This window comes from Sinocyclocheilus grahami, unplaced genomic scaffold (genome assembly GCF_001515645.1).
Source record: "Sinocyclocheilus grahami isolate Dianchi unplaced genomic scaffold, SAMN03320097.WGS_v1.1 scaffold1275.1, whole genome shotgun sequence".
NCBI lineage: Eukaryota > Metazoa > Chordata > Actinopteri > Cypriniformes > Cyprinidae > Sinocyclocheilus > Sinocyclocheilus grahami.
This window is the reverse complement of record NW_015506454.1, coordinates 683,158-693,776: the sequence shown is the minus strand read 5'-3', so window position 1 is coordinate 693,776 and position 10,619 is coordinate 683,158. Positions and strand designations below refer to the sequence as shown.

The following is a 10,619-nucleotide window of genomic DNA, read 5'->3' as shown; positions in this document are numbered from 1 at the left end:
CCCCAGCAACTTAAGACTGGTTTTGTGGTCCAGGGTCACAAATATCTTAGATGGACAGGTGAAATTGAAAACATGATAAATAGCAGACGAAGCAATAGAATAATTGATAACACTAATCTTACGTTAAGAAATAGTTATATTGTCAGGACATTTAGTTGGACAAGTTGATGTAATAAGCTTTTGATCAGAGATGGGAGTAACCAGACCACTGATGAAGATATCATTTAAACCAGACATACAAACTAAGTCAAGCATATGATCATGAGTATGAGTTGGAAAATTTACATTCTGGTAAAGGTCAAAGCAGTACTGCTTCAGTGGTCTATAAATTAGAATAATTGTGAGGGGACATTTCTAGCCAACCTTCAAAACCATGTAGTCTTAGTACTATGAAAATCCAGCTGAGTAAGTGTTATGGTGTTACGATAGATGACCGCAAGGCCATCATTATGAAATCGTTAGGTGTTTGCCAGGTCTCTGTAAGAAATAACAGATCCAGGTTGATGTCAGCCATTAGTTCATTTAGATAGGGGCCCTTGTCCGAGATGGAGCGACAGTTCAGCAGAGCATAGTGGTTTCGCAATACACCTGTATTTCCAGTTAAGTTGTCATTGAAGTCTGTCTTTTTTAATGCAGACAAGCAATCGCGGTGGACGACAGTCTCTTAGTAGGCATTTCGGTTTAACCAGAGCTCTGTTATTTGACCAAATGCACAGAATAAAAGTAGGTGTTGGCTGTTGAATTTAAATATCCTTTAGACTGAACGATGTACATAACGCGGGTGCCGGATGATCCCGAGTGAGCGGCAGAGGTCAGAGTCAAGGCTTGGGTGCCCGTTAAGCGCCCTGAGTTCGCATGACAGGTACCCAATTTCCATGTTGGAAGGTAATCCAGTAATAGTATGTGCCAGCTGGTATGCCATTCGGAACACAGCCCACGTGGTAATGTACATATGAAGTGCACTCGGAAAGGGACTGAGTGTGAATGATTTGTATAAAGCTGTTAGTGTAAATTGCGTATAGCAGGACCCTCAGGAGGCGTGTGCTCACTCTGACAGCAAGAACGCTGGCCAAGCGAGACAGGAAATCTCTTATGGGAGGGAAAATGATATTAGCCTTCACTGCTGTGATTATCATATATATTAGTGCACGGTGGGTTATGGCTGTAGGCTGGAACAGAGGCTGCTTTAATGTGCAGGCGTAACGCACACTGGGGCAGACACTACAACACCAGGTCTACAGGAACAGACCTCATTTACTAGAGGAGCAGACCTACATGGCCATTAGCATATCTGCACTACTGTCATTCGCTGGTCTCTAGTGAGCTGCCTATGTAGGGAGCATTTTAAGATGCACTACAGACACACACTTTCTTTTGGCCAAAGTCTAAGGCAGCGTTGCTTGTGTGACTTCATGGAGAAGCCAATCCCAGTATTCACTGCAATGAGCTCAGTGTATATATTGATTATAAATATGTATTTATTCAATAATGAAAACAGATAAAAATATTTTGTTCTAATTAAAAAAAGCATCCTGAGTGTTTTATTCAGTCTGTTCTGGCAGTATGCTGCACATTTTGGCAAATCAATTAGACCATCTGGCTATTCCATGCAGAAAGTACATGTACACACTGCATACTGGATATTGTGTGGTAGTATGCCGGTCTGAACATACTCAATGTGTTTGTGTTTATGCTTACTCTAATACTAGTATGCTGCCTACTACATACTGAGCAGTATTTACTGTATGTTGGCATCCATTTTTAATACTTTGTAATATGACAAATGTTTCAGACTGTAGCATGCTGTGTGGTCACATGACCTAACTACATTGCATGTTCCTGTTGTGTTTAAAGTATGGTACAGAAATCAACACATTGAAAAACATTAGAGTTACGTTATTACATAAAATCTCTATTGCAGCTTGTCAGAGACTAAAAAATAACCCCTACTGTTTGGTGTCAATTCTTTTTGTTAAGACTACTTCTAGTGACTGTTGTGGATACAGGTGAGCAAACCAGCACAATATATCAGAGACTGCACTTAGCTGAGTTATAACAGGGATACACATTTAAACTTGAGTTTTTCTCAACAAGGAGGACACAGAAACAAAATGTTAAGGGGTAAGATTGTCGCTGGAAAGCAGGTAATGCCCTGGAGAAACAGGTAATTTGCTGGAGTTATAGGAGAGTTCCTGGAGAAACAAGTGAGTCGCTGGAAAAAGGACTGCTTTTGAGAGTTGGAGACCCCAATGTTGTGGCCGGCTCCATCCTGGATCTGGGCTGTTGGGGTGTTCTACGTTAAAGTTGAGGAGAAGGGCCAGATCGAGGATGTCATCTGAGGGACCCAGGACTGTCTTCTGGGCCGTATTCTTCCCAGTCAACCAAGTATTTAAGTTGATGACTCCAATGATAGGAATCGAGGATGTCGCTTACAGCTTATGCCAGGAAGATGTAATTGGTATGTGATTAGGTTTAACTGTTTCAGTATGATGAAGGGGCCAATGAATTGTGGACTTTGCGGACTTGCAGTTGGACAGACTGAGCCAGATGTCCCAGGCGGAGAGCCAGACCTTTTACCTGGGTTGCTAGGTGGGAGTGGAGGATCTCTGGGTGTTGACCTGACTCTTCTGATTCTACTTATTCTACTCAACAAGATCGTTGCTGGAGAGCAGGTAATGCACTGGAGAAACAGGTAATTTGCTGGAGTGACAGGAGAGTTGCTGAAATAACAGGAGAATTGCTGAAGAAACAAGTGAGTCGCTGGAAAAAAGGACTGCTTCTGAGGGTTAAAGACCCCAATGTTGTGGCCGGCCCCATCCTGGATCTGGGCTGTTGGGGTGTTCTACTTGAAAGTTGAGAAGAAGGGCCAGATCGAGGATGTCATCTGAGGGACCCAAGACTATTCTTCTGGGACGTATTCTTCCCAGTCAACCAAGTATTTGAAACAGTGACTCCAACAACTCCTGATGCTGGGCTATTGGGATGTTCTATGTGAAAGTTGAGGAGAAGGGCCAGATCGAGGATGAAGGCATACGCATAATATTTGAGATGACGACTCCAATGACAAGAATCGAGGATGAAGGCATACGCGGGGAGATGTAACTGGTATGTGACTAGATTTAACTGTTTCAGTTTGGTAAAGGGGCCAATTAATTGAGGACTTTGCAGACTTGCAGCTGGACAGACTGAGCCAGATGTCTCGGGCGGAGAGCCAGACCTTTTGCCTGGGTTGGTAGGTGGTAGTAGAGGATCTCCGCGTGTTGGCCTGGCTCTTCTGGTGCCGTACTTCCCTCTGAAGGGGAACTTGGGCTGTATCTCTCACTCTTATGGAACTATTGGTCCAACTGGAACCTCTGAAGGCTCTCCTGAAGAGGGAAACAAGCACACACTCGAACGGGGTGAGTTCGGTGACAGGTTGACAGAGGGGGATTTGTGTGTACTAGACCCAGGAAAGGTATCGGCACCTGCTGTGTTGGTTTGTATGGCAGTATGTCCTCAGAAAGTGTACTATTTCCAGGATCTTCCTCTATGTCTGCCCATTGGTCTGTGGATGGTAACCAGCTAAGAGGCTCACGTACACTCTCGGGAGGGAGAAGAAGGCATGCCAGACTCTGGAGATAAAATGGGATCCACGATCAGATACTGTGTCTTCCAGAAGTCATAGTTCCAAAAGATGTGTTGGAAGAAGGTTTCTGCCTTTTCTTTTTACGGGAACAAGTTGGCAGGTTTTGGAGGACTGAAAAGTGGATACAAAATCTGGTAAGTCTGTGAACAAAGTTCACTCCCAGATGTGATCATGTTTGATGTGATAAAGTCAGTGGGAAGAGTTTGCCAACTAGTAGGTGGTGAGGTGACTTGGTGATGGCACATTCAGGACAGCCCTGCACAAAGCGCCATACTTCTTGGGACATACTGGGCTACCAGTACCGTTGTTGGAGAGGTAAGAGGGTCTGTGTAATTCTAAGGGTCACCAGTGCACAGGGAACAGTGGACTAAACTTCCATGAGGGTAGGACGGAGAGTTGCAGGTATGTAGCGGCATCCCTCAGGGCAAGGTCCAATCGATGGGGGTGACAATCAGTAATGACGGAAGGATGGGTTCAAGCTCATTGAAGGGAATTTCTGGGGAGTGCAGCTGAGAACCGCCTTAACGTTTTTGGACCCTGGACAATAGGAGATGGCAAAGTGAAAACGGGTGAAGAATAAGGCCCACGAGGATTGGGACAGGATCATGCGACAGGCAGATATGACTTGAACGGAGGAATCTGGAGGGGCAGGTGCAGATACCTGAGGAGGTGGTAAAACGGGCTAGATCACGAGAGGCAAGAAAGCAATGAACACATGAACAAAATGGTAAGGGGTATTTACATACAAGATAACCACTGGACAACAGGTAATACACTGGAGAAACAGGTAATTCTGTAAGTCGCTGGAGTAGCCATAGAGTCGCTGGATAAACTGGGACTAATTAAGACAGTAGAGTCAGGATAATGAGACGATGAGAGTCCTTGTGAATGGCCAGACCGTGACTGAGGGCAAGAGGTGAGCTTTTGTGCAGTCCTGATGTAGTCCTAAATAAATTTATATTTGTTAAGGAGCGCAAATCTGTCACTCTTCTCCTTGGTTCTCATTTACATAAAATTCAACTTTTTGTATCGGCTGGTATGCCCAAATCACATTGCCAATAGTGAGCAACCCTTTAGAATTCAGCTACCTATGTAGACAGGAGACAACAGATTTTTGGAACACAGCAACTAAATGCATTGTGTTCTCAGTTGAGCAAGTATACGCTCACATACATACTTGCAGTCATATTATAGTCACCATAGCAGTAATGATGGCTCAGGGCTGGTGGATGGAGAAGCCAATCCCAGTATTCACTGCAATGAGCTCAGTGTATATATTGATTATAAATATGTATTTATTCAATAATGAAAACAGATAAAAATATTTTGTTCTAATTAAAAAAAGCATCCTGAGTGTTTTATTCAGTCTGTTCTGGCAGTATGCTGCACATTTTGGCAAATCAATTAGACCATCTGGCTATTCCATGCAGAAAGTACATGTACACACTGCATACTGGATATTGTGTGGTAGTATGCCGGTCTGAACATACTCAATGTGTTTGTGTTTATGCTTACTCTAATACTAGTATGCTGCCTACTACATACTGTGTGTGTGTGTGTGTGTGTTTGTTGAGCAGCTCCAGGGTTTGCACTGGGTCACTGCACACTTTTTGCAGAGTGCTTTCAAAACTCTCTCCTCTTCTCTCTCTCTCTCTCTCTGTGACGTTCAAATCGGAGGGAAATCAAAGACGAAGAAGGAAGAAGAGGGCTGTTGATGCTGTTCAGCGTCTCTAGTTGCAGTCTCTTCTGTAATTTTTGGAGTGCCAGAGGTGTGAAGCGTGGAAAATAAGCTGTTTTAAAGAAGCCAAGCTGCTGGGGGCATGACTGCTGTATTTCTGAGAGGTTTCTATAAATTATTAAAGGGTTAGTTCACCAAAAAAATAACAATTCTTTCATTTACTCACCCTCATGTGTTCAAAACTGGGAATGGGTCAGGATTAGGATGATATAGCTGAAAAAAATGGGACAAAATCGGTTTATGTATTTGCCTAGAAATGTATAAAGTGCTCTGGCGCTATAATACTGGCGTGAGACAAAGGATTGCTGTCTAATGACACTTTTTAGGAAATGTAATAATAAAATAAAAAGCGCATTAAAATCATTATGATATTCATAATGTTGCTTCATTAGCATTAATATATTTCTAAATGTATCCCTTCTAAAGCACCATCACCACCGTCAAAAGCAGCACTTTCGTAGCAAATCCACCTTCTTATACAATACATTTTAAGACGACTGTCGGATGTTTGGCCATTGCATTGTGCCTTTATTTTTTTTCAGCATTTTGTCCTATGAATATTGCATTTTTATAGCATTCTGCTTTATTTATATCCATTTTGTGTCATCATCTTTTGTGTTTTGCAGTACAGGGTTTGAATCAACATGAGGGTGAGTAAATCATGACAGAACTATCTGTCATGATGAACGATCCATTTAATGCCTATGGATGTGAATGTCATAACCCAGCCTGCATCAGTGACTCTGATTACATGTCCAAGGATAATGCCACATTATTCCCCAGATCTCAGTTCTCAAATCCCATTTATTCCCACTGATTGAATCATTTTGGGGAATAAGCTGTTTATATGCCCTTTCAATGTCCCTGTTACGAGTCGGCCCTTTATCCAGGAAGAATCTGCCTATTCATAGCACCGCATAATGTCAGTCTTCATCTGAACCATCTGCTGTTCTTCTTTGCTCTGTTTTATTGTGCCGATACATAGTTCATCCTATTCATTGTGCTAAAAGGCGAAAATGTAAAATATCTTTGAGGACTGATTTGAAATGACCTGATCATGTCAAGGAGCTTAAAATTTAGATGTTTTGAAAACTCTGTAAACAGCACGTTGTGACTGCATGAGGCATGTGATGATAATATTTAATATATAATATAAAATATTGCAGTTTGATGTGATCAGAATATAGATGTGCTCATAAATTCATGCACTTTGATTTTGTGTGGGCGTGTAAAACACACACTCACAAACACTTCATATCACACATATTTCATATCTGTCTCTCTTTTGTTCCATAAGACTTAAGAGTTAGTTGGTTGGAAAATGCAGCAGAAAATCAGATTTGAGAAGTTGGTCTGTTATACCTTCATTGTCTTTAACTGTTCTTTCTGGTATTTCTAGTCATCCGAGTCTGTATTTCTAGTCTGTCTCTGTCTACAGCATCCGTCCGTCCGTCCCTCTCTCTCTCTATCTGTGTTGGAGAAATTCATAAAAATGACCTCAGTTTTTCTTAATTGACCCCAATTCTGATTAAACCACTACCACAATTCTGATTAAACCAATGTCTGTCTGAGGGCACAGATTTCCCAGTTACCAAACATTGATAGTCACTGGGGAAGGACTCATGTTAGTCCAGTGGTATCAGTGCTCTCAAGCTCCCCGGCCTCAACACTCTCAAGCCCTACAACCTCAGCGCTCTCAAAGCCAGTGATCCAGTGGTCTCAGTGCATCCCGAAGGTCTCGGAGGTCCTCCCATTATCTGCAGTGCTTCCTGTAATGGCCACTGTCATCTTGTGCGTTTGGCCCACGTACTGCTCGCCAGATCCTCCCGAGGGGGCGCCATCTGCTACACATCCTCGCCATGGTTATCTGTAGCTTCGCCTGATCCACTGTGGTGGTCTACTGCCTGCTCCACCGTGGTGGTCTTCTGTTGGGCCTGATCCGCCGTGGTGGTTTCCAGTTCCACCTTATCTACCTTTGTGGTCTTCAGCTCCACCTTGGAGGTCCTCAGCCCCTTCTGCTCTCCTTTGGTGGTCTTCTGCTCTGCCCTAGGGATCTTCTGTCCCGTCTACTCTGCTGTGGTGGTCTACTGCTCCACCATGGGGGGTCTTATGCATTGGCTAAAGGTAACCCAAAGTGCTAGGTGACTTTACTGAGCATGCATGGACCCAATTTGGGGGTAAGAAACTGGAATTTAATTTAGGCTTGTAAGATTTTCTGATACGAAGGAGGATAGTAACTCTCTGAGAACTTCAGGTGTTGGAGGCGGTGGTAACCTGTCTGAATTTTGAGAGTAATATGGAGGAAGACAGTATGCTCATGAAGGGTGATCCTGAGAGACCCACACATTTTTTCGTACCTCTGGTTGGTATGTAGCTCTGCCAGGTTTATTTGAATTTAGAGACTCCATACTCCTCCTCAGTTCAGTTCTCAGTGCTCAGGCCAAGGTGGAAGCTCAGGCCACTTTTCATCATCAGCTGATGTGGCCAACCCATTCTGGTCTATGTATCAGGAAGGTCTGGATGGTGAAAGGAAGTCTTGTCATTCTGGAGGACTGTCATGGCTTTTAGCTGTGCTAAGGTCTGGGCAACCTTCACCAGTTTTTTAAACTCAGTACGCACTTCTTTCAACTTCATCAGGTCAGCACAAAAAAAGTTGGTGTGACTGCGGAAGCTGTGCATTCTCTCTGCAAATGGCTTGGACTTCATTATGGTATTCAAGCTCAGGGGGTAAATGTTCCGCTGGGCTAATGTGAAGAGTGAGGTAAGTTTTCACTGCACGCTGTACAACAGAAATTTGGTGGAACTGCGGGCCAGCATAAGGAGCAGCATCGCCATAGAGGTGGTCAGGATTGTCCCATGATGACTGGAGAGGGGCCGTGTGGACAGGTGCCTCATAGGGAGGTGAGATAACATGTTCATGTACAGGTCTTCCCCCTACATACTGCACTTCAAAGTCTTGGAGTTGGACTGGTGGACATGTTCGACATTGTTTTCTGGTTGCTTCAACGATCTTCCCATCAGACTCCATGGTACTAGGAAAGAATGCTGCCTCTGGCTTGAAGGACCAATTGTTAGAGAGGAAAAGGAACTGCTAGGCTTTGGTTCTACTAGTATAAGCAGGATACTCTCCTGGGTGTCGGTCAGGACTCAAAGGATGAGAAGACTGGAGCTTCTTTCAAAAGTGTATTGATTATTAGTTTAATGGTCATGTACCATTGAATACCAAATTGCCAACGAATATCCAAATGACAGGCAGGTAAAAAATGTGCATACTGTCTGTCTGTCTATCTGTTGTATTGTCTTGTCATTCTATCGTGTCATACATTTATTCTATCTGTTGTTTTATGTCATTCTATCTATCGTGTCATTCATTCATTCTATCTGTCATTTTCTCAGTCTCTCTGGTACATAATGTGTTGAGGGTTGGAGTTGATCCATTCGAGGCGAATCAAAGTGAGGGGCAGTCAGAAGTGCTTGAAGCTCAGCAAGGGGGAAATCAAGAGGTCTCACGCTCTCAGCAACTGCATTCTGCGGCTGCAGGATTAGCTAATGCGATTAGCTGCATCTCACAATCAGCCTCACTGAATGCATGTTGTAATTACTGCACCTCAATGAGAAAGGTGTGTGTGAAAGATTAATGCAGGTGAGTGGCAGGCTGTGATAGATGCGCTCGGCTAATATGCTCTCCACAGCCAAGCGTGTGTGTTTGTGAATGGGACTGAATGGGAATGTAGCTCATCTGCACACATGTGACCCAAACCCAGACTTTACAGATATGCCAAATGAGGTCTGAGCTGATGGTTAGGTACTGTAATGCTCCAAATCTGTTTATATTTTTCATGTAAATGTTATATTTTTTAACAATACTAAGGATAGTTGACCTGTTAACACCATAAAGATCCAAAAAAACAGCATACTAGTAGGCAACATACTAGTTGGCATAATTACAAGGTTAAATTACATGACATGCTTTTTAACAAAACTTTTTGTGGAGTGTAAAACTCTGAGGCTCTTTTTGATTTTATGTTGACAAATAAGTCATGATCTTATGAGAACCAGGCAGAAAACAATAACAATGCACAGCCTCTCTGGGCTTCAGTCATTATTTTTGCAAAATTCTGCTTTGGTGCCACTATGGATTTCAGATCTCTGTACTATTCTAGGACATGGTCTTCTGTCTTGTGAAATCAGCGCAACATATTTCCACACAGGATTTCTCACAGCTACAGTTTCATACTGAAAATCAATGGACATGCGGATTGACTCCAGCTGAATCGCTGCTCGTTCATTTAGCTCTGATTCGAGACGTTTCTAGCGTTTTTCCTCACAGTTTTGAGTCTGCCTTCTGCTCGTATTTTCTTTTTGTCTGTGATGGAGCGACATCAGACGTGTGCTGCTGAGAGGGAATATTGGCCGTGAATTACAAGGTGGCATGATTACAAAGGTAGAAGTGGCCAAAATAAAGAATAAAAGAGCTACAGAATTACGTGTGTAATAATTCTAATACATCAGAAATTTTGGTGCATGAGTTACAATATATAGGGCCATGATGAAGACAATGCTTTGGATTTCATTTGATTACATCCATTTTTGATGATACATTTAATAAAATATCATAAAACACAGAATCCAGGAGAAAATAATTAAACAACACCGTTGTCAATTTTATAAAAAAAAAATAGAACATTGCATAGGGCACTATTATTGTTAACATTTTAATAAATTATTACAATTAAATAATATTAGACAAGTTTCATGAATTAAATTGATCAGATACAATTTTTGCATTAAAATGCAAAGCACAATTTAGTGAAAAATTAAACAGAATTTGGGAAAAATTAAAACAGTTACTAGAGTTCAAATCAAATTCTCTGCAAATCACATTAAAATGTGTAATGAACAGATGAACATTTCAATTGTTCCAGCTCACTGCTGGGAGTCTCATCCACATAATCCTTCATTTTTCCTCAAATAATAAAACTGATTGCCAAATTAAATAAAAAATGTAAATCTACTCAACATGGTTTCTCTGAAACATCAAGCTGACTGTTGTCCCAAAAACACATAATTTCTCTTTTATTAGCAATACGAAGACTCATTCTGAAGGTTTTTCGTAGAAAGGTGAAACATTTCTGTCTAACACACGTTGTGTTTCCATTTTCGGATCTTCATTCCCTGCCTTTCGTCAGCAAGCCGCCAGGAGGCCGATAGCCAACCGCTAACATCTGATTGAATTATCCCTCAACATGATGTGGC

General features: G+C 42.3%; 1 protein-coding gene across 1 annotated transcript in view; it reads right to left on the bottom strand.

Annotated features, from left to right (window-relative positions):
- LOC107568718 (muscarinic acetylcholine receptor M2-like) overlaps positions 1-10,619 on the bottom strand; it is a 77,014-nt gene that overhangs the window by 25,078 nt on the left and 41,317 nt on the right. The window lies entirely within an intron of this gene.